General features: G+C 39.5%; 1 long non-coding RNA gene across 1 annotated transcript; it reads right to left on the bottom strand.

The window, feature by feature from the left end:
* Positions 1-203: 203 nt before the first annotated feature.
* Positions 204-4,522, bottom strand: LOC120409182. Its single transcript, XR_005601182.1, has 3 exons — positions 4,428-4,522; positions 1,991-2,263; positions 204-384 (listed from the first exon to the last, which is right to left on the bottom strand). It is a non-coding gene; the product is annotated as an uncharacterized LOC120409182 (long non-coding RNA).
* Positions 4,523-24,233: the final 19,711 nt, after the last annotated feature.

Raw genomic sequence — 24,233 nt, 5'->3', positions numbered from 1 at the left:
ATATTTGCACAAATCAAAGCCCCTCCCTAAACATTCATGCAAATGATACCCAGTGGCACCATCATCCATGAAAGAACAAATAAAGCGCTGGACTCAGTCAGAGCAAAACTCAAATCTAATATATTTGCAAACAATTTCCTTCTTTTATTTGCCCAGTTCCAGACAGGCCCAAACTAATACATTATTTCTATCATTTACATCATGAATGCATCAGTTTCATTCAAGTGCTTACAAATACTTTATAAGTTGTGGTTATATGTAATTATGTAAATACTAGTCATTTGTTTGCTATATAGACTATTGTTCTGCTGCTTTGGGGTCCCAAAATGAAGTGGTGTAAGTTTGAGCTTTGCAGCGGTGCCTCTGTATGGTGCTGTCTGTCACCTAAAATTTAAAAAGAAATGGATCTTGCATTTATTGTGTTTTAATACCTGTATTACATAATTGGTTGTCTATTAATAATACATAGAAAATCTATTTCTATATCACAGTTAGGATTTAATAAGAGGAATGTATTTCTCAGCTCTGGAATACATGTTAACTGAAATCCCAGCAGTGTATTTCCTTTATAGTTATTTTAAAAATATGTACATTTTTTACATTTAAAACCAGCACTGTCATGCCTCCCATTGGTCCTATGGAAGATGTTATTTATAGAACAACCTTATGAAATTTGGACTGCTAAGGAGTATGAAGAGTGCAGCTCTATTAAAGAGCCAATAAAATTAGGTATCCTGCTTGTACCTGGGCACAGCAGTCTGACTCAATTCCCCTCTTGGACTGTTCAAAAAACTCTAGAAACACTTCCATCTTTTCCCATCCCTCTTCAGCTTGTACTTTGTTAAATTAACATTCAAACAAAAGTTCAAGTCCACCCAAATAAAAGGTTTTTCTTCCTCTTCCCAGGCCTTTCTGCCTGGGGCTTTCTTGCTTTAGCAGGCCACTTGCAGGCCCTATCTGGCTGGAGTCTCAGTCCTGACATGCTAAAAGTACCTGCTTGTGCCTAACAGTCTATAATCCTGGATTTTTCCCCTTCATTGTGGCCTCCTGCTGCTCTTCAGGGGGTAATCACCTTGGTCTCTTTCTCCCAGGTGTGGCTCATTCTATAATCAGCCACACCTGGGAGAAAGAAGGCTAGCCTCAGCCCTCCATCCCTTAAGCCCTCCATCCTGGTACACTGCTTTAAAAACAAACAAATCAAACCAAACAAACAAACAAAAAAAAAGAGAGCAATATTATATCAAAGTTTATGTATATAAAATATATATACAAAGTTTGGTGTCTCTATGGCAACAGGTCTATGCCTATAATATAGTTATCCCAAAGTACATGTATTCAGTTTTCTACGGGTGTGAATTATACACATCTCTATCTAATATAGAACATATTACAAGTCACTAACGGGAGATGCCATGGAAAATTGAGAAGGATAGAATATCATGTACACATCATAAGTAATAGCTCTGAGACTCAGATAGATAACTTACATAAATAATGGCTAGAAGTGCTAAAAGATATGTTCTCCTTTCCCAAACTTCAGACAAGATGCCCATCTTGTCTAACATCTTCATGGTCAAACAGAATTTTCCTGCTTTCTAGATTATTACATGTATCTTTGGTTTATAAAAAATTCTCTACAGGATAGACAACATCAGAGCTATCGTTCACTTTACCATATAATCACGATGGAAGGCTGACTGAAACAGGAATAAGATGATCTGATTTTGTATTAATAAAAACTACAATATCCAGTACAAAGAAATTGCCTGTAGGGGCTTTCTGGAAGCATATAACTCAGCTACTCTGGCACTCAGATACTATGGTGACGAGAGCCATATAAGTGCATAAAATAAGATAGATTATAAAATATTGTCCTGATTGGGAAAGTACGTATGCACACCACTGCCATTTACTAGATGGAGCGAGAACTGCTCAACGGTATGTTATTGACCTTATACAGCTAACAAAGATTCTTCTTTTGCTCACTTACTAGGGGCCTTTTCTTCTTGAACAAGGGAATCCGAACTCTATCCCTACTTGTGTCCCCATGTTCAGAATAGCTCTGATGTGCAGCTTAGTGACAATAACATAGATGCAGGTGTCCACTGACTTGTTAAAATATACTGTAATAAGGCAGTCTGGATGGTCTAGCTGTTAATACAGGATACTGAGAATCAGGGCTCCTCGTTTCTTTTCCTGATTCTGCCATTGACTCACTGAACATCCTTGGGAAAGCCGCTTAAGGTGGGATTTTCAAAAGTGCCTGAGTGATATAAGAAGCCAAGTTCAATTTAAAATCACCTTTTACCTCTGTATCCTTCTACAAAATGAGTGAACAGACTGGGCCCTAGGTGCCATGGTACTGTAGGCAATATAGGGCTGGACACTGTCTGCCCAATTGTTCCCAACTCCTGTCTAGCTCAGCAACCCTATATGCATCTCCTCCTCCAAAAAGGTATCCCTCTTTCTGCTTGCTTGTATGCAGTCCCAAAGGGGAGCCAGAAAACAGTGGCTCAAGACTGACTTTTTAGCTAATGACCATCATGGTCCCACTGCTATTAGGAATCCTTGTTAAACACTGAGCCGTAGACAACAACCTGCAGCCTGTGGCTACCACTGAAAACTGAACATTGTCCACTGACAATAACTATATTTGTCGTGGCAGTAGTGATATTTCCATTCTAACTGGGCAGATAATATGGGTAAAGGTAAATGTCTATTTTTAATGGTGGCCACTGTAAGAAGCCCATGCCTAAAACTGCTCCAGTAGATATAGCAGTACTTTTTTACCTCAGCTGGGGTATTGTGAGGCTGAGCTAATTCATGTTTGTAAAATGCTTGGAGGTTTTCAGATGAAAGATTTTTAATTACTGTAAACGAAAATATCTTTTTTTATAGCCTGGAGTTAATAAGGGGTGCTCTGTACTTTTTTCTCAGAAAGAAACAAAACTCCAAAGTTATTTTGGAAGCTTGAAAAGATTCATCTTCAGTGCAAAGAAATTAGTCCATCATTGCTTAAATATAATAGTTCTGATTGGCCCAAAATTCCACTATTAATCCTTTGAATCAGCAAGTTATACAGAGATCTATAGATACACATAAAGTGAAAGTTACATAAAGGAGGTTTATGCTGAATATTCTTTCTTTTATAATTTAACAGGGAACTTTTAAATCCTCATTTAGATCCACTTCCATGTGTAGAATGATAATCAGAAATCAATACACTCAAAACCTTTCTTCACCAGGCACAGATCCATTTCTCACAATACTGCAGTCTCCCAGAGCAGCATCATTTTTTAGGCTAGGTGACACCAACAGCTGAGCTGACCCAATAGGGTGCTCCATCAGTGTAATCAACTAAAATATTCATTGAGTTATTCATTTATTCAGACTGTGTTGCTCCAGTCACAGTTTTCTCATGGCCTCTATGCACATTACCAAGACTGGAAAATACTCCTCCAATATGGAATGCAGGAATTTCGGGGTGGGGGGGGGGAGAAATGGCGGGGGGGGGGGGCTGGGATGTTGAGGGAAACAGTGATTTTTCTTTCAACTTACCCTAACTAAAACATTTGTCTTTGTCTTATATCATTAATTACAAATTAAATAAGTAATTAATTATAATTAAATATTTATTTTAATGCAGTGATGGAAAAATGACTTTTTTCATCAAATTTTACTTTTGTGAAATTAATTATGTTATTCAAAAATATTTACTTGAATATTATCTTGCAAAGATATTATTCTTTGCAAGATATTTGTCAAATGCCCAGGCTTATTTTTCAGCTGTTTATATAATAAAGTAATTGAGTCATTTTAAAGACATTTGTACCTCCTGTTAATTTGTTTTAAATGTAAAGTTAAAAACAATCCATTTTCTTCATCAGAGTGAAGCAAAACAATGATAAATGACAGCATAAAACCTTGAGGATTGAATGGCTTATCAGATCTATAGAGGGATACAATCCTTTTATTCTTAGGTTGCTGGTTTGGATTCATTACAAAATTGTACAGTAAAACCTGCCTTAGAGACCACCTGTCATAAGCGACTACTAGCAAAAGCCATGGAACACCACCACTCTCTGATGTGCAAACCTTTGAATAAAGACCACCTCTTACAAGTGACCACTTTTGCTAACTGCCATGAGTGGTCACTCTTGGCAGGTTTTATTGTATTTGTCTAAGGGCTCATCCTTAGGTCATTGGTTCAAATCCATTCCAGGTCAGTGAAAGTACAGTAGATATGGTTGTGGGTGGATTGGGTGTAATGATTAATGGTTTTAATCCTGCTCTAATGAACTATCATTCACATCACTCAAAGAAGAACCATTGCTGGCTCTACTTGGCAGTCTCATAGAGTCCTAATTATGCAATGGGTGTGGACAACACACACAGCACAAGCCAAGTCCTGCAGCTGCAGGTCATACTTCTCCACAGTTTCTTGACATCATGCCTCAGCCCTGATGTGGATGGCAATTCATCTCCATGCCCATTCAGTCCTCGGGTACTCTGCCGAGATATCAATTTGTTTCAATCAAAGGAACATTGTGATGAAATCTTTGGTTCCATATGATCCAGGATTCATGGTCACAATGGTCCCAGCTCAGTGTTGGTTCTGTGGCAGAGCAGCTGGTAGGATAAGTGTTCAGCTGATTGCTTCTGGCTGAGTGTCACATTTGGGATCTAAGTTCCCAGGAGTAGAAGACAAGAGCCAGAACAGAGGGCTGGGAGAAAAAGTCTGTCTGGAGCAGGAGGGGTACACTAAAATGAGGCATCTATCCTTGGAATGTAACAAAGTTTATGAGAAGTCTTAACATTTTGGTGGATCTGGGCTATATAAACTTTATTTTACCCTTCATTCTGCTTGAGATGATAGTTTCTGTGACAGAGATACCTGCCCGCCATATCAATTGGAATCAAATTGTCAACATCATTTAAATAGGCTACCAAGAAGCTGTCAGTTGGTAAATGACTTTTGGTCATCAGCAAGTTGGCATTGATCTAAACTAGTCATTTACAGTTGAAAAATGTCCTATTATTAGTTGTATATGCCTTTCAATTCTCCATATACAGCCATTCATGTGCTACTATGAAGATTTCCAATACAGTTACATGCTTTCCTACAATGACTATAAAGGTTTAACTTGGTTTCTGTCACCATGTTTGCCATGTCACTTGACAAACTAGTTAACTTTCCCTGGTGGGAGAATGATGCTGATATAAGTCAATATTTGTACAGCTACCTGGATATAAAACAAATGCACAAGTGGAATGAATGCAACACGAATACAGAAAAATCCCTCTTTCCTTCTAGGTCCAGGACTGAGGTCGACTGTTGAGAATCTGAGGGGGTGGTTTCCATTACCATGCACACCACACCTGTTCTGTGGAAACTTCAGTATGGTGTCTTTCTCAGGCACTCACCTGAAAAAAAGAAAGATTCGACTTTCAAGGGTTTTTTTGCAGGTGAGCAGCCTTCTTTCAGAGACCATGTATGGGGAGAAGGTAGAGTTTGAAATGTCATAGCAGGAGACCTCATTATGAGTAAGGATGGTAAGAATTGTTGGCCATAAGGACAGACTTAAAGCTTGTCTACAGAAACACTTAGCTCGTGGCAAGCTGGGATGTAAATCTAACCTGTACTAGCCTGCTGTGCACTGACTGACTGCATGGACCCTGCTGCTGTTCACTGACTGTTCCCTACTATGCAATGAAATGGGAGTAGCTCAAAATGCACTAGAGAACTGTTTGTTCACGGCAGCAGGATCCACACAGGCACTTCCTTCTCCTCAGGTTAGTACAGGATAGATTTATACCTCAGCTTGCCACAAAATAAGTGTCCACGTAAAACAAGCTCCCAGAACCTACAGATCAAAACATATTTTAGCTGCTTGGGGCCTCTTTCTCTCCCTTATGACTCTTCCCCCATCCCTCTCCCTGCTTGAGCACACTACTTACAACATAATCATTCATTTACACCATTAACCAGACACTCCCAATGTCTGCTCAACATTTCCAGTCTCCTTTTAGCTAACTTTCAAGACTTCCTGTTGCTGGTTAGATGAGTGTGGGTGAACTGTCACTCAAAATCCCTTCCTCTCCCCGCAGCCAGTCCTCCAGAATTCCAGCCTCAAAAAGTTCCTGCTGTTCTTATTAAACAGTGTCTTCTACTGGCTTTTTAACTGAAAAATAGATTTTACTAGAATTGAGGGGGCGGGATTCGTTTCCATGTCTGTAGACAAATGAGAATGTGTGAGAGAGGCAAGGGAGGGGGACAAGATGGGTCTTTCAAATGAAAACTGTCTATGGTGAAGCAACTAAATTTTCATTTTATCTATCAGGCTATTAATAAATATTCATAAGCCCATTAACTGAAGCCCCATGAGTTAAGACATTTCTGAGTCCTCATAATTCAAGGTTTGTATCTACTCTTCACCCCCTACTTCTTGAATCTATTCCTAATCAAAGTGCCTGCTTTCCCAGACATCACCACTTAGAGAACATTATTACAGCCCAAATAAAATCAGACAAACACTGATAAATGTAGCCAGCTTGTGACTGGGATTTTTTTTCTTCTGTAAACAACTACTTTGCCATGCAGTGGCATTGTCAGGATTACAGATGTAAAGGTCTTGCCGTGTTTGTTATTGTACCATAGATTTACATCTGAACTCATAAAAGCTGAAATCATTGTACTCAACTTATACAATAATTTCAGTCTAAACAGAAGGGACTTTAAAACCGAAGAGGCTGCTCTCTGTAGCAACAGCGGGATTTTTATTGTGACAACTGGGGTAGAAGGGATTCTCTCCTTCCAATCAAGGAGTGATTTCTTTGTGGATATGTACCTGATAGAGAAATATTTGGGGGCTGGACAGTATATAGCTGGGACCTCCAGGGAATGCTCAAGAGATTCCACAAGATGTATTAGTGAGTAAGCACAGATCTGAGACAGGGCTCCAGCATTGGGGGCTAAGCTGAAGGTACAATACAAAATAAGGTCCTGACCACTCATAGTTAGAAAAGATAACAGGACTCCTTTTGTAAAAATAGGGTGTAAAACAGTCCTAGTATCCCTGGAGAAATGCACATGGGGGCAACGTTTGGTTACCTAAAATCGTCCTTGTGATTTATTGACTTTCGGTGCACACTGCAAGGTGCATTTATTGATGAGGAGTGCTGTTGAGGTGGACTTTAGAGAACATTCAGATTTGGGGGATGGCAAGAGAAGAGTTGTGTGTCCTGTCAGCAGTTTATGTAGATTATGCCTACAACTTTTGATAGGTGCTCCTTTTAATATTTTATAAATCTAAATAAATCAGTGAAATAAAAAAGTTTGAAATAGAGAAGTTGAATAACAGTTGTATAATTGCGGGCTCCGAATGACTGCTGTGTTGCACTCCAGCAGTGGTTGGTGTGGGTGAGTATTCCCATTTTACAGATTGTGCTCTTCAATCCTTCATGGGTGCACAAAATTGGCTGACTGGGGGGAACACAAGACATTTATAATATACTATTAAAGGACTTTAAAAACCAGGATATACTATCTAAAGGGAAATTTGAATTTCTGGAGAATAGTAATAAAAAAGTCAAGTGGACAGTGTCCTTTTAATTGTCAGACCTCTTGATGTGCTGTTGTGACATAATTCATTGCTTTACATCCAAAAAAGGACCAAAACATTATATTCCTCAGCCAAGCATTCATTCAACATGTTTTCTTACTACAGATACCAAGGAACATAATTTTCTATTATTCACCAATTGCTACTGCCCACATATTTAATCATCCTAATGAATTTTCAGTAAAATCACTTGTGATACGTTTAGCAAAACTTTAAGTTTTCACCTATTGCTTTTAGTTTTTGTACATGCACATTCTCATTTGAAAGTCAGGCTACAGTTGGTACTGATGAAAAGGTCTTAAAAATATTTAAGGGTCTAAAAGAGAAATATGTTCTTGCATTAAAGGCCTAGGACTGTTAAGGAAAGCAGGCTGGTTTGAGTAAGCTGTGCCTGTACATTCCCAGGAGAACTACTGAGTTCAATTGCATTACAGCTGGTGCTGGCTGTGTGCACTGACAGCAGGAGGTTTGCTGAGGGATTGGCTGCCCTCACACTGGATAACATTTTTGTATCTTCCATTTCAGCATATTTGTACAGGTTATTGTGAGTTTGAGGAATTAACTACCTAGCACAGAGGAAAATCCTGGGAGGCACTGAAAGGTATGATGCTTTGTGGCTGAAGTCATGTAAGGGAAAGGCATGTTGCATGAGGTATCAGCTTTGTTAACACCTTGAGAACAGCATTATGACTTGGCACTCGACACAGTGTTCAGAAGAATAAAAAGTTTAATGGAAGAGGCATTTGGAGAAACAGTCTGCTGTGGTATGAGCTAACAATGGAAAGCATTAGATGGGCTAAAAAAATAGTGCAGAACAGGGCTGTGAGGAAACAGTGTTGCATAGTACATTACCACAGACCATATGGGCATCTTTAGAGCCACAAGTATGACACACATCATCCAGTGACTCCCCAGAAATTCAATAAGTGGGCTTAGCCAGGTGAAGGATGGAGAAGCAAAGATCAGTGCTGTCTGTAAAAAAAAAAAAAAAAAAAAAAAAAAAAAAAAAGATACAATGAGAAAAAGTAGTCAAAAGCCTGACTGGTAAAGGCCTATAAATAACTGCTTGCTGGAAAAGCAGGAACTTAGACTCCATGGGGACAGTGCCACCACTATAAACAGGAAGTCCACAAAAGGTAACCAAACTCAGATAGACCACAGGCCACAAGGGAAGCATGCAGGACAAAACATCGGGTTGTGGGCCCAGAAGCCTCATGCAAACAGCCAAAAGGGGAGCAATAGACTAGAAGAGAGGGGTATGTATATAGAACAATGGACAGAAAAAAACAGCTACAGTCTGTGATATGATGAAAAGTATACACATTTCCAGGCATAGGCAGTTGCACATATTTTCTGATAGCATGCTCTCCCTTCTGGACAGTATGCCACCTCCACATTGCCTTACACAGTTCCAGTCATTTCTCAGTTACAATTTTGCCATGCCCAAACAGCTTTTCCCAGTCTCCTTGTTTATGTGGGTCTTCAAAGGCATGATTCTGTGCTTCTTTGTTGTTCTTTGTTGATCTTAACTGCCTGCCTAGATCTGTTACTTACATGTTTTCTCTCCTTGACAGTATGCTATGACCATAAAAGAGAAGAGAGGTGGAGTTGGGTTACTGTTTGCACAATAGTTTTTTTAAAAAAATGCAAGATATGGCCAAGGAGATGTGATTTTTTTATGCAGGCAATTAATGTTATTAACCCTGTGATATCCAGAGAATGACAAAAAGTACAATCGAATTGAATAAAGAAGTCCAGTGCCAAGGCTCCAGGAAACACATTTCATGCCCTTAAGCAATGAGAGCTGATCACAGCGCCACTAACTCAGTCACAGATATACATAGGAGCAGCCCAATCATTTTCCTTTCAGTACAGGGTATGACACACATAAAGAATCTACACCATCAATCTTCTTATTCCCCTCCTCCCACCATCCTACACGTCAGGTTCCTGTCCTTCATGCATATATTATTCCATAAAACAACAAAGAGACCCTCTCCTCCTTTGCAGGTTTCAGCACTTTTTCAGGATATTAAGGAAGATAAACAAAGCTAAGAAGACCAAATAAGAGGATTAAAAAAGTAATACTGAATTTCTGATGACAATTGATTTGAAACATCCAGTGTTTGGTGAGCAGATGGTACCTGACCATGTGACCTGCTCTTCAGCTCTACTTAAGCAGGTATGAGGAAAACATAGAAAATAAGCTTTTGAGTAGCAATAGATCTGATTCAACAGTTCTCCTTTTAGGGTCTGTTTTTAGCCTCTCTCTGCTTATGAGTAAGTCAAGATATTTCCAAAAGGAAAACCATCAATGAGAGAGACATTCTATGCATTTTCCACTTAACTATAGCTTTTGTGAAACAGGCCATAATAAGATGTGCTAAATTAAGACTTTTATTTATAATGCACCATCACTGTTGACTTGGGCTGGACCCTGCTTGTTTCCAAAAGCAAACAAGACTGGTTGGGTTGTGCCTTCAGGGTCTTCCGTGCTCAGTTGTCTTTATTTTAAGTGTCATTCTGTACCAGTCAAGCATATACTTCTACTGCCCTCTTTGCAAATACAAATCATTTTGTGTTGTACAAGTGTTTTACATCAGAGAACTCTCTGGGTTGGCTGGATTTCAGTTAGCCCCATCCTTCTGTGGTCTCTCAGGCATAGCTACAACTGAATCATCCCTGAAAGCCTGCGTGCACTTAGCCATCAAGAACTCTGACTTCCACCCACCTAGTGGATTCAAGAAAAGCTGATGTAGCTCTCTAAGGACAAAAATAATACTGTAAGGTGAAAAGAAAACCCTGTGCTACTGAACTTCCATGCAGCTACCTGGAACACCAAATAACATATTAATATAAAACTGTTTCATTCATGTTACACTAGACATAAGTGTCTGTGAGAGAGTGGAAAACATACAAAACTATCTCTTCCCAAACACTTTAACCTTCCAGGAAGGAAATGCAAAATAATTAAGAGTTAATGAAAGATAATTAAGAGTTAACAATGCAAATTGCAATACAAGAGAAGGAGAAAATAGAAACAGCACAGCACTGTACTCTGTCACTCTGACAGCAACAGGATAGAATTATGATGAAGAAATAATTATGATGTGTAAAGAATCTGAAAGGAAAAAAAGAACATTATGTAATGAACTGAGGTTAAAAACTACGTGAAAGGGAGAAAAAAAGACAAGTCAAATATTAAATTTACAATGAACTGTGCTGGGTACTATTTTCTTTCATTTACTTTACCTTGCTTCCAGTAGGCAAAATTTACTACAAGCAAGGAAAAATAAGAATGTGAATTTTTATACAAAATAATGTGTGGGATTCAGAGTTCTATGGGCTTATTGACCTTAAAAATCAAGGACCAAAGTATCAGCTGGGATAAATAGGTAAAACTCATCGATTTTGATGCACTCATGCACATTTTTTAGACCAGCTGATCATTCAGCCCAGAAATCCACAAAGATCTTTTTTGCTCTTCCATACATGCCAAATCACTATCTGGAAGATGTGGGCACTGAAAAGTAAAAAAGGGAAGGCTGTTTCATCAAAATGATTGCATGAACTTGCAGTCAACACACAGGTCTAGAAAGGGAGAACATTGCATGAGTTCTAATACCCAATGAGCCACTGAATCGTTCTTTGATTTCAGGCAAATCATTTGATTTTTCTGTGCCTAAGTAAACTCAGCTAGCAAAAAATTAGATTAAAAAAATTATTGATAATAACCAGCTGTTGTATCTGATCTGCTTCAGCTTTCCATGTGTAAGTAAATTAACATCTACAATGTCTAATAAAATATAGACAAAAAGGAAGACAGGAAGAAATAAAAATTGACTGGACTGGGGGCAATCTACCAAAGTAGTGAAATAAATTAGGGTTGAGCAGCTTGTAAATTACTGATCAGTCTGAAGTGCCTTGCATAATAATGCAACAGTGCTTACTAGTACCTGATGGGAAAAATAATACTGTTATATAATTTGGGGGAGCTGGTAACAGGGTTGGTGATGTACAGTTAGAGGAGGACATGTGTCCAGGTTTTAATGTTTACACTGGTACAAACATAGTGCAACTCCATATATTTTAACAGTGTAACGGATACAAAATAAACCTGATTCATACAGTTTCCTATTAAGATTGATTCCAGTCCTGCAAACACTTACTCATGTGTTTGAAGTCAATAGGACTACATGCTTAACTTTAAACAAGTGAGTAGTCCCATGAATTCAAGTGGTTTAAGGAATCTAATTGCTGAAAGTGAAAACTTTGATCTGATACATCCATTAAAATTCAATCAACGGGACTACCCTGTGCTTAAAATTATGCATGTGTTTAAGTATTCTGTTGGATCAGGGCCTTAGTCTATAGGCAGATCTGTGCAGAAAAGCAGGTTGGGAGGCTGCTAAAGCACTCTTAGAGCTGGTTAACCTGCTGATTTGAACCTCATCATTTCTCAGGCATCCTTTGTTTGTTTTATAAAAACATTGGATTCCTCACAAAGGAGATAGCCAACTACTTGGACTGCACAACAAGCTATCAGCTTTGGCAACATTGCTCAGAGCTGGATTCCACTAAAGACTGGAGGATGGGTTGGCTCAACACCAAAAGAATCTGAGGGAAAACCCTTTCTGCTCTCATTCCTAAAAAACCAAAGATGCTGTCACAGATCCTACCATGTGCCCCCTGGGATTGATGGGAGGGCAATCCAAGCTTCTGCTGCTCTGGTTCCCATGGGGTGCCTTAAGCTTCTGAAGCCTCAGCAGGCTGCAGAAGTGGTTCCACCCTTGTCTGCTGGGTTCTGACTCTCCGTCTGCTATCCCTTCTTGGAATGGGATCCTCAGCTCACTTGCCATAGGCTCCCAGTTACTTAAACACAACCCTTTCCCCAGAACTCTACCCCAGAAAGTGTGAAGCTTTTCATTTAGAGGTTAACGTAGGGGCACACAGCTGTTGTAAAGCCATCAATGCACAGACACTTTGCACACTCTAAAACCATTATACTTTATCATATGTAAATTACACAAAACAATAAAAACTACATGCATGTCACTTTCTCTCTCACACTTTCCTTGAGACTCCTTAGAGACCATTAGTGTCTAGGAAAACAGGCAGAGAGGGTGTCCCCAGCCTCATTCAGACTGTCACATGGTGAGAGGTCTCTCCCTCATGGAATGGAGAAAATGGTTTCCAAGCAGAACAACTTCTGCCCTTTGTAAAGCCTTCAGCCCCCTGTGACAGCAGCCACCACTGCCAGTTTTCCCACAGTAACACAAACCTCTGCCAGTTATGGTGCCAAAGTGGTGACTTCTTCTCTGCTAAACCAGTACTTCTGGACAGGGACTAGTCTTTTGTCTAGAGTGAATAGATTCCCAATGATTGGGTACTAAAAGTCAGCTACCCTCTATTGTTATTTATTTGCCACTGGCCTTTGGAATCTCAACCCAACATGGAGGCAAACAGACCACAGAGAAAGGAAAAGGCTGCACATTCAAAATGTATTCTGCAGCCTGAGACAGGCACATAACATTCATAATCTCACACAGTATTCATTTTCACAGACATAGTCTCAATCATCATAGATGTCACCATAGTCAGTTTTATCAAAATATAATGGCTTCAGAAGATTCCAGTGAAATAATCTTGTGACAAAAGTATATCAAGGTGTTGTGAAAAATGTTGGAGAGAGATCAGTACTTTATTCTAATACAAATGTGAGATTTCAAATATAGTCACATAGCTACTGTGTTTTATTAATATCAGTTGACTTTATTTTGCAGCTGTATTTTTGTTGCAGTGCAGCGACAAAGTGATCTCTTGTAAAATCATGAGCTAACCAGAAGCTAATTCATGACTGCTGTACAGCATAGAGATTCCTGCTCCATTAAACAATCTGTATGAATGACTGGAGCTTCAGGAAAATTAAATGGATAAGAGAGGTGCAATACAGTGTGAGGGGTTAATGGGAAATCCACGTGGCATTTTAAAATGCCGGACAGCAAAAAAAGGTGATTGAGTGGGTTAAACCAGAAATACACTATCCTGTTTGTTGATGATGACTGGATCCAATGTTATAGTCCTTAATACAATGATGACCTTGACATGTCACATCTGTATAGCAAGGCATTCCTTATTGCATCTTCTTGAGATAAGACATCCATCTGTCAGTTCATTGCAGCAGTTGTAGAGGAAAATATGTGCCAGGGCTTATTATTTGACATACTGTTGACATAAAGAATTCTTGACTGGAGGGAATTCCCCGACTGTAGAAAAATCAGGATGCTGCACAACTTAAGAGACACACAGCCCCCTACTGAGCACTATGCCTAACTGTGGAGGAACTTGCTCAGAAAAACCTGCTCTTGTCCAAGAGGAAACCCCAAAAGGCTAAAAAGGAGGAGTAGATGAAGAGGGAGAATTCAAAGTACAGGCATCCATATTGATTTAGGCAGATGTGACAGAGACAAACAGGGCTTCCCAGGAACAAAGTAAATGTTAACTTGTAATATGTATGTCAGCTGATCTAGGAGAAAGGTCTCATACCTGAGGGGGCGGGGAGAGTATGAATTGACTTTCTCAGATATGTAGATAGCAGTAAGTGAGGCCTGGTCTACACTAGGACTTTATAAAAATAGAAATACTATATAAACATTTTTAAATATGAAACTAAACAAACAGCAGGTCTACACAAACAGCAATGGAGCAGTCTGAGAGTTGTTCCTTGAAGTGGGTTAGACTGGAAGAATCTAGGGAATCTATGAGGGAAGCAGTTCAAAGAAAATAGAAACCATCCCAGATATTCATCAAAATCTCAATGTGACTCTATAAAGTTTAACAGTTTTATTTATTTTTTACTTTCACAGTCCTCTAAACTTCTTAGTTCATCCTCCCACTAGAAGTTGCAATGCTGAAATATTACAAGGGACTGTTCTTGTAGCATCCTTTGTCTGCCCAGAAGGAAGCAGCACTGGACACCTTATAGGAACGCCTGTTTCTGTGAGATTTCCAGCCAAAGACTGCAGCCTCAAGGAGTTTGGATAGTTCACATGAGCATCAGAAATATTGGAAGTGATTATCCAAGCCAAAGCTCTGAAGCTCATCCATCACTGCTTGTTATGCACAATTTTGTATTCTAAAACACGTTCAGTTCTTTCCTGGTTCTTCAGGCTGTGATGATTAAGTGGGTCTTTGGTGCTAAAGGTTGAGTGCCACTGGTCTAAATAATAGTTAATAATAGAAATGTTATAGAGATATGCGAGGAACAACTTGCTAAAATTAATTTCAGAGCACTTGATTTCTTAAGGATGCAACAGCCTCCTTTTCCTTAAAGGAGAGTATGCTTTAAGTAGAACAGTTTGAGTCTGCTTATGCTGCTGTAGTCATAAAAACAGCCTTTGAAACCGTGTATGTGTGTTGGGCGGGGGAGGAGGGAGACTTAAATATTAATTTAATTGTATTGTTTTTTAACCAAAAATACAGAGTACAATAGCTTGAATATTATTTTTGCATCATGTAAAAATCTTATGATTTTCACTCCTGGATGATGACAATAATAGATTATATATGGAATCATAGGACTTGAGAGGTCATCTTGTCCAGTCCCCTGCACTCATGGCAGGACTAAGTATTATGTAGACCATTCCTGACAGGTGTTTGTCTAACCTGCTCTTAAAAATCTCCAATGATGGAGATTCCACAACCTCCCTGGGCAATTTATTCCAGTGCTTAACCACCCTGACAGGAAGTTTTTTCCTAATGTCCAACCTAAACATCCCTTGCTGCAATTTAAGCTCATTGCTTCTTGTTCTATCCTCAGAGGTTAAGTAAAACAATTTTTCTCCCTCCTCCTTGTAACAAACTTTTACATATAGATTACATACTAAAAGGTATACTTTTTTTTAACAGTGAGCTTGAACAAACTACCAAGGGAACTGGTGGATTCTACATCTTTTGATGTCTTCAAATCAAGATGTGTTGGGAAGATATGCTTTAGTCAAACAAAATATTGGTCTCAATATAGGAGTTACTGGAAAAAATTCTATGGCCTGTATTATACAGGAGGTCAGACTAGATGATGTAATGGTCTTAAATGTATTAATTTTGGGTGCCTTGCTATTGGATGCCCAATTTGAGACATGTTAAGACACGGCTGCATAATATCGAATCAAATGGGACAAACAGTGGGATCCATTGGAAGTCAGTTTTAGAACACAAGAAGAAATATCTTTAACTATGAACTAAAATGTTTAGTTTATTGCACAACTAAATGAGGGAGAGGTGAACTCTGTTAACAATTCTTTCATCCTTTCTTCCTCTCTCTTTCCAATCCTCCTCTCCCTTGATCCCAAAATGCCACAATTGAAGACAATTACCAAATCTATTGACTTTAAAATGGGGGCAAGTTTGGGTTCCCTATTCACAAACTCTTCCCTCTCTCACAATCTTTCCTACCAAAAGGTTGTATAGACTTTTTCTTTAAAAAAATGAAGTTGAGCATCTTAACGAATATGTACTGTTTCAGAATAATAGGTAATCCACTGTAATGCAATATCTAGGGATATGTGTAATAAATCTTATATTATATGATCATGTATCATAGCCGAACATTCTGTATATGTAACCTATTTTAAATTATTTGTAATTGATACTTTTAATTAAAAAAGAGATACAAAGACTGGCATCCAAAGGGAAACTCTATGGCTCTACTTCACAGAATCAGTGAACTTAGACATGGACAGAATCTATGAGGTTATCTGATCCATCTCCCTGGAAGTGCTGGCTTGCTCCCTATAGTATATTCTTAATGTTTGTCCAGTCTACCTTCCCATGCAATAGAGCTTCCAACCCTTCTCTCAACAGTCTACCACTCTATCAGGAAGTTTTTCTTCATATACAGCCTCTCAATGTCAGCTCATTATTTCCAGTAACTAGGGATGCCAATTTTGGTTGAATGTATTCTTGGAGGTTTCACCACATTATATAATCTTTAATTAAAGATTAATCCTTAATTCCTGGAGACTCCAGGACAATCCTAGAGGGTTGAGAACTCCACCAGTAACACTTTTCCTTCACCATAAATACTTCTACATGCTTGGTGTTTACGTTCTTTGAATATCTGTGTTCCCACTGTTGGTGTAAACCACACTACAACTATAACCATCTTGCACCTAGTTAGAGACACAGGGACCACTTTAACAGGTTAGAAGTAACAGTTCAGTGTGAACATGTGACTTATCTGTCATCACAACCAAGTTTGCATTCTCATACCTATCATACTGTCTGTGTGGCAGGAAAATCTGGGTAGTTATCCCATCAGGTCTCATTATGGATCAGAGTACCCAGAAATCATGCAGCACACAGAACAGAACATAAAGCAATGTACTCTGAGCTCAGAAAAAAAAAGAAGAGCTTGCCAATATAAATATACATTACTGGGGATCCTGCACATACTGCCAAAATACAGTGCGCTAAATGGATTGTAGGAGAGCAATGTGCTACCCTAGGCCTGTGAAAAGGACAAAACACTGTCAGGGTTGCAAACAATATTTTAAGTAGAGTATTTTTATGGCAGGAGTCACCAGATGCTGCTATTACACATAGTCTTTTTCTTAACATCTGAGCAGAGTTCACTCTGAAGAAATACTGCATTGTTAGTTTTGATGATGCAGATTTTTGCGGGGGACCAGTAAGGACCAGCAAGACAGTTTGCTCTTTGCCTTCATCTCTCTACCTCAGGTCAGCTCTTGGAGCAGAGTTGCTCACTAGGAACTAAGCACTGGTATTTGGACTGAGATTTCTGAAAGAGTTTGCCTGTGTGCTGTTTGTGATCACCTCTGTTCAAGGACTGATATATAGAGTAAAACAAACAAGTTATGCTAAGCCATACCCAAGATTCCTCATCATTGATTTTTCCTTCAATAAAAAGCCAACCACCAAGGCCCTGAAATTAGCTACCACTTGGTAGAAGGATGACAGTATGGTATATGAAGACACCTTTCCAGTCCACTGCTAACTGGATATAAACACCATTAAAAATGTACTGTAGATAATCTATCAATCATCTTTTACACAAGCTAAATATGTAGAAAAGATTATAAAAGCTTCTCTTTCACCCTATGTTCTGACCTTCTCCATTGCTCTTCTATTAACTCCCTCCAATTTGTCAATATCTCTCTGGCAGTGAGGAACCCACTGATAAATACAATAGCTCTCAGGAGGGAGACAATTACTTCTCTACTATATTTGTAGCCTTTAATTACATTGTCATTTTTGCTGCCACATCACTCCTCATATCTATTGTGCTCTCCACTATTAACTTCAATAGGACTAACTTGAATGTGTAAAGTCAAGCACACACATAAGTGTTTGCAGGAATGGACCAAAGTTTTTTTCTGCAGCAGAGTTTGCCAGATTTCTCCACCGATTGCATGTGTGTGTGTTTCATATTCCCCTCCCCCTCACCCCCCGCAAGCAAGGGATTTGCTTGCATTTTTCCTCATCTGAATCTCATTGTTCTTTTCTGCATACATTTCTAGTCTCCTCAAGCCCCTCTGCCTTGATTCATTGCCCTGACTAGTATTTCCAATGCCTCACACAATTAAGAATAATTTGCAAATTTCATTAACATACTTGTTAGCTGGTGGAACTACAGCTATGAAATGAAGCCTCTGATAGGAATATACTTTTCACCCAAGCCTTTATTCTCAGATTTCAGGGTTCACTAGTTGCAGCAACAACAAATAATAACTTTTTAATAAACAGGAAAAAAAGGAAAGCGAAGTCTAACTCAGACTGCAGCTCAGGCCCTCAGCTGGTATTGGGGCATTCTCTCTGCTTAGAATCACAGAAATGTAGGGCTGGAAGGGACTTCAAAGGCCATCTAGTGCAGCCCCCGCACTGAGGGAAGAGGAAGAAGTACTGGCTACAAATAGGGCTGTTTTATAAACTTCCCTGCCTTTCCTTTGAAATGCTGATTGGGCCTCCAGGCCTCACCTCTTCTTTAGTTCTGTATTTTCTACACCTGCAGGAGATCTGAATCAGGATTAACTCCTTGCCTGCTGATCAGAAAGAGCCTCTGCACCTGCTCTTTGTTACTGTGTACAAAAAAATAGCTATCAAGTTTGTCTGGCAAGATTTTATCTTGGTTAAATTATAGTTTTTGTATGTCACAGTTCTTTCCGGCATTTGGGCACTGATTCTCCAGTGCTTTGGGATTTCTTTGTGCTGGGCACAAAGCAGCGCTAAAACCAGTGGATTTAATAGGTAGCATTTGGAAATATTCTGGGCAAACGGTGCAATGTTTCATTATAACTAGACCTCTTTGGGTCTTTTAGCTCTTCCTGTGTCCACACCCCTCACAGCCAGGCTCTTTACAGCACCACATGTGAGTGGGTCACTCTCACCCCTCCGTTTACCTTTGACTGTAGTTCAAGCCTACAAAACTGGCCAGCAACCTGAAAAATCTGGGAAAGTTTTGCTTTGGTTCTAAAAACATTTGGAATCTATCAGCACGTTGGAACATTTTTTCCCATATCACATGGTTTTGAATCCCCATTCTACAGCAGGGACTTGAAAGCAAGGTACTCCCCTCCCCCAAAGTGAACAGTCTGGTTAGAGGCTTTTCTGGAACAGGTAGCTCTCTAGCTCTCCTGTTAGTGCTGCTCCACTTTGTATAAATATTTAGATATTCCTTGGACCAATGAGCAAACAGGTAAAAATGACTCTCTGGCCTGGATATTAAGGCACTCAGCTGGGAGGTCTAGATTCAAATCCCTCTTCTCAATGAGGCAGAGAGATTTCCATACCTTCCTCTCTCCTTGACATTGAGCAGCATTAAAAATCCTGTTTCAGAATGACGTGTAGAAAGTTTGAGAGGTGAGTTATGCCTCTCTCTCCTCTTTTATTTTTTTTTAATCATGAGACTGAGTCATGGGCACTCAAAGTTAAATAAATCCCAAGAGGCAGCCAGCTTGGTTTATTTTCAGCTCTGATGGCCCACGTAAAAAAATACAAATTTTTTGAGATATGGAAATGGGATTTATTCTTATTTTATATAAACAATCCCTCTGACCGAGGGAAAAACATTCATAGCAAAGGAGAATGTTTCCTAAAATATCAAATCCTTCCCCCTGGAGAAGATTATGGCATCACTGGATTCTTTCCCTGTTCACACAATTTATTGCCAGGTTTCTCAGAGAAACAGTATTATAGTTGCCTCTCCTTGACAGCAAGTGTCAGTGTAGTTTATCCTTTGTGTCAAGACAAAATGTTGGAAATAGATTAAGCTGAAGTGCTGCCATCCCCAAAAGGCTATGACAGAAGAACTCCCCCTTTCCTTGAATTGAGATATTTGATTAAGGTCTTCAAGAAGAGCATGAGTTGAAAATGACTCTGTCCTAGGAAGAGGCCTACTATGGCCAAGAGAAAAATCTTCTTAGAAGGAAGGGTGTTTTTACTGGTGCCTTTGGAATCACTGTTGTATTGTTGTTTTTATTCAATAGTTAGAGCACTGTGCTAATACAAAAATGTGGATCCTCATCTGATCCGCATCTGCCAGGATCAACCCGCAATCCAACCTGTGATCCACTAGCCGTCTTTTACCTGTACCTGTATCCGCATCCACACCCACAGCAGCAAGCTGTCTCACAAGGGCTAGCTGGTGAGGGAGCAAATAGGGGGGATTGGGTCATCCAGGCAAGAGGCAGCGCAAGGGTCAGAACTGGGGGTAAGGGGCAGCGGGGGGACATGGTGTCAAGGAGAAGGGGCAGTGTGGGGGAGGGCATTGGGGGGAAGGGCGTTGCATCATGTGTTGCTCCCAGGGGGCTTGCGAGGGATGGCACACAGCAGCAGCAGTGTGTATTGCAACAAGGTTGGGTGGAGAGCTGGGGGCTCACCTGCTCCAATCCCTGTGACGGGGGGTGGGCCTTGCTGCCCAGAAGCCATGGGCTGGACCCGGGAGCATGGCCAATGCTGCCTGGCTGGGTCATGGTGAGGATGCTGGCGCTGCCTAAGGGGCCCAAGCTGCTGGACAGGAAGCGGCTAGTGGGTGCTGGACAGCCCTGACTCTGACCTGCTGCCCAGCCCCAGCCACTGCTGCCATCGGCCCCAAGTGTGCTGCGTCCCCGGGCTGCTGGAACCAGACACTGTGGGCCAGGCACTGCCAGTGAGTAGAGACCTACGTGGTTAAATCTGCATCCAATCCACTATCCACAGAAATGGTCCGCGGATATGCGCAGATTTGCAGGGCACCACCAGTAGTGGTCTTTCAGTATTAAAATGATGATAGCATGATTTGCTAGCCAAGTATGCTGATATCTAGTAGTAAGGGGATAAAGAAGCAACACAATTAAATAGGGCAGATTGACTACAAATCTGTCTTGGTCCTGTCATTCGGATTGCAGAACGCTCCTGTAAAAATGCCACTCTGGGATTGTTTTTGCCTATTTCACACTTTTTCAGTCTTGCTTTTTACTACTTATTTGTTTAATTTATGACTCTGTAGAACAAATTCAGATTTTCAGTCTACAGATTTTGTATTAGAGATATGGAAACAACTGGCTGAAAAAAGATAATTATATTTTGTCAAAAATACAGGGTTTTTTCATTCTTGAAGAAAAAAAACCATGAAAATATTTGTTTAAATTAAAAAAAATCAAACAATTTCACTCGGGGTAGAGGGGGCACCCATTTTCACTGTTTTTCTTTTCTCCCATTTTTCCAGTGGAAAAAAATTAAAAAGTGAGAGTCATTTTCCCCCACCAAAATTTTCATTTAGAATTTTTTCATAAACAATTATGGAAAAAAATTGACTAGCTTGATATAATAAAAGACTAGCAGCAAATCATTCCCTTTAACTGACAAGTATACTAGAAGAGTAACCAAAAAGTTATGTGTATACTGGCTAAGAATATATTAGAAATGGTTTGCCTATTTTCTACTCTTCTTCAGTTTGTACCCAGTTATAAGATGTTGCTTAACTGACCATTCCACTTTGGGTGGGATGTTCAAAACTCCTAAGTGACTTATGAACAGAAGTGCCAATGACTTTCAACAATACTTGTGTTCCTAAGCCACTTAGCCATTTTTGAAAATCCCACTCGTTGCTCACAGGGATTTGTACCATGTTGACTATGACTTGCCCATCTAATTCTTCATGCAAGAGTTTGAAAATATAACGAAGAGCCTAAACACTGTTTCTTACACCAGCCTACGAGCTTTCGAATATCTAAACATTTAAGCTACATACAGGGAGGGGAAGAACAGTTTGTGGTGAAGGCACTGATATAGTGCTCAGGAAATAAGACCTGTGTTCAATTCCCTGTTCTTCCATGGTCTTGCTGGATGACCAGCCAAGTCACTTCATCTCTCTGTTTCTCAGTTCCCTCTTTGTAAAAAGGAGATGAGGACAATACTTCCTTTCTGTATTTAGACTATACGGTCCTAGGAACAGTTATCGTCTCTTGCTATATGTATGTACACCACTCAGCACAGTGAGTGTCTCATCTTGGTAGTGCACTCCAGGTGCACAAAACAAATGATAAATAATAATTGCTCACTTTATTGTGTGTATCTCTCCATCCCACTACACACACACACACAATGTTGAACGATATATGACTGAATAGTTAAAATCTTCTGTGCTCAGGTCTACTTACTTTTCAAAGAGACAGCATTTAGGTACATAATTGTATTTTAAATTTACTGTATAAAATACCATTACCTCAACTTTGAACTTCTCAAATAGAATGCCTCTTGATATAAGCCTTAGTTCATTTGTAGTGAATGAGGAGACTGCAGACAGAATATAGAAGGAAAAAAACATGAGATGCTGTTGAGAATGGCTGGCAGATTTGTGATAGCCTTGTAATTGCACGATGCACTCTCTGAAATATTTACAGAATACAGCCAAAACTGTTTAAGCCTTGCTTAGAAAATATTCATGTCCTCCCAAGAACAGTCTGAAGTGGGCACTCAGTCAGACACAGAGAGTCTGTCTGCAAACCGATTCATCAGATAGTAAAAGGAGAAATGGCAGCGATCACTGTACTTGAGGAACACTTTGAGCAATTAGCTGGCTTACCTGTGCACAGAAAGAGGGCCCTCACTGCAGGGCTGACAGACACACTGAAACCAAAGTGAAACTAGCTTTTTATAAAAGTTAAAGATCAAGGATAAAGTTGTCATGATTCTCAAACTGAGCTTAGCTAGATTCAGATGCACTGCACAATATCATTCTTTCTCTTTTCTTTTCTACCTTCCTTTTCTCCCTCTTTTAGAGAGAGAACAGATATAGAAATACCTAAATAAGTTACACTCCATCTCTTTCTTCCACTTCACTGTAAATTCTGACTCCATTGGGTCACTTTTTCCTTTTTTTCTACTGAAATGCTCCTCCACTTCTTTACAAGTGATAATTTCTCAACTGAGATTAAGTGTCGCTTTATACATGCTCCATTTTTGGTAGGAAAGTTGAATCACGAAGCTAAAGGAATGTGAAGCCTTAAATCAGCATCCTGTGGTGTGTCCTGTTCTGCTCTTCTTCTTGAGGATAGACATTTAGTTCTGCATACTGTTAGTACTGAAGCTTATTCCATACAAAGCTATTTCTCATACATGTTGAAGTCTATATGTGCAACTGCCTATTGTGCAGGTTACAGTGTCAGAATATTTTTTTTAATGTTGGGAAACTATATCTGAATGCAAAGTTTCATCACTGAAAATCTACAATACTGATAAAAATTCATACATTGTCTCTGGAATTCCAAGACACAATGTACTACAAATAAATAATAATAAATAATAATAATAACAACAACAAATGAAGATATACAGAAAAAAAAAGATATTGATTTCTAAAAAAAAACCCACAATAGGTATTTAATTTTTTCTCTGTCATTTTATCATGCCCATCGGTATAGTTCAGTGCTTCGCAATTTGTCATGAAATATAAACAATATACAAATAAATGAAATGTGTATGAAAGGTGTGACAGGTCTGGTGTCAGAAATCCCTGTGGGACTGCCACCTGATGTGCTGAAATCACCTCTGATCCCATTTTCCCTGCCAGCTTGGGACTCCAGAACCCTGCCTTGTTGAGCCAGACACACTAGACTGCTGCAACATAGATCCAGGGTCTGTGGCCACGGCCACAAAGCTGCAGACTTTAACTAAAAACAGCTCAGCAGGTTACCTTTTTCCAGTACCCAGATACCCAGCTCCCAATGGGATCCTAACCCCAAATAAATCCCTTTTACTCTGTATAAAGCTTATACAGAGTAAATTCATAATTTTTTTGCCCTCTGTATCACTGATAGAGAGATATGCACAGCTGTTTGCTCCCCCAGGTAATAATCACTTACTCTGGGTTTATTAATAAACAAAATGATTTTATTAAGTATAAAAAGTAGGATTTAACTGGTTTCAGGTAATAACAGACACAACAAAGTAAGTCACAAAAGCAAAGTGAAACAAACTCGCAAGTCTAAACCTAATACATTAAGAAACTGATTACAGGTAATATCTCACCCTCAGAGATGTTCCAATAAGCTTCTTTCACAGGCTAGACCCCTTCCTAGTCTGGGCCCAGTCCTTTCCCCTGGAACCCTAACC

Source organism: Mauremys reevesii, linkage group 7, assembly GCF_016161935.1.
Source record: "Mauremys reevesii isolate NIE-2019 linkage group 7, ASM1616193v1, whole genome shotgun sequence".
Taxonomy (NCBI): Eukaryota; Metazoa; Chordata; order Testudines; family Geoemydidae; genus Mauremys; species Mauremys reevesii.
This window is presented reverse-complemented; position numbering and strand designations above follow the sequence as displayed.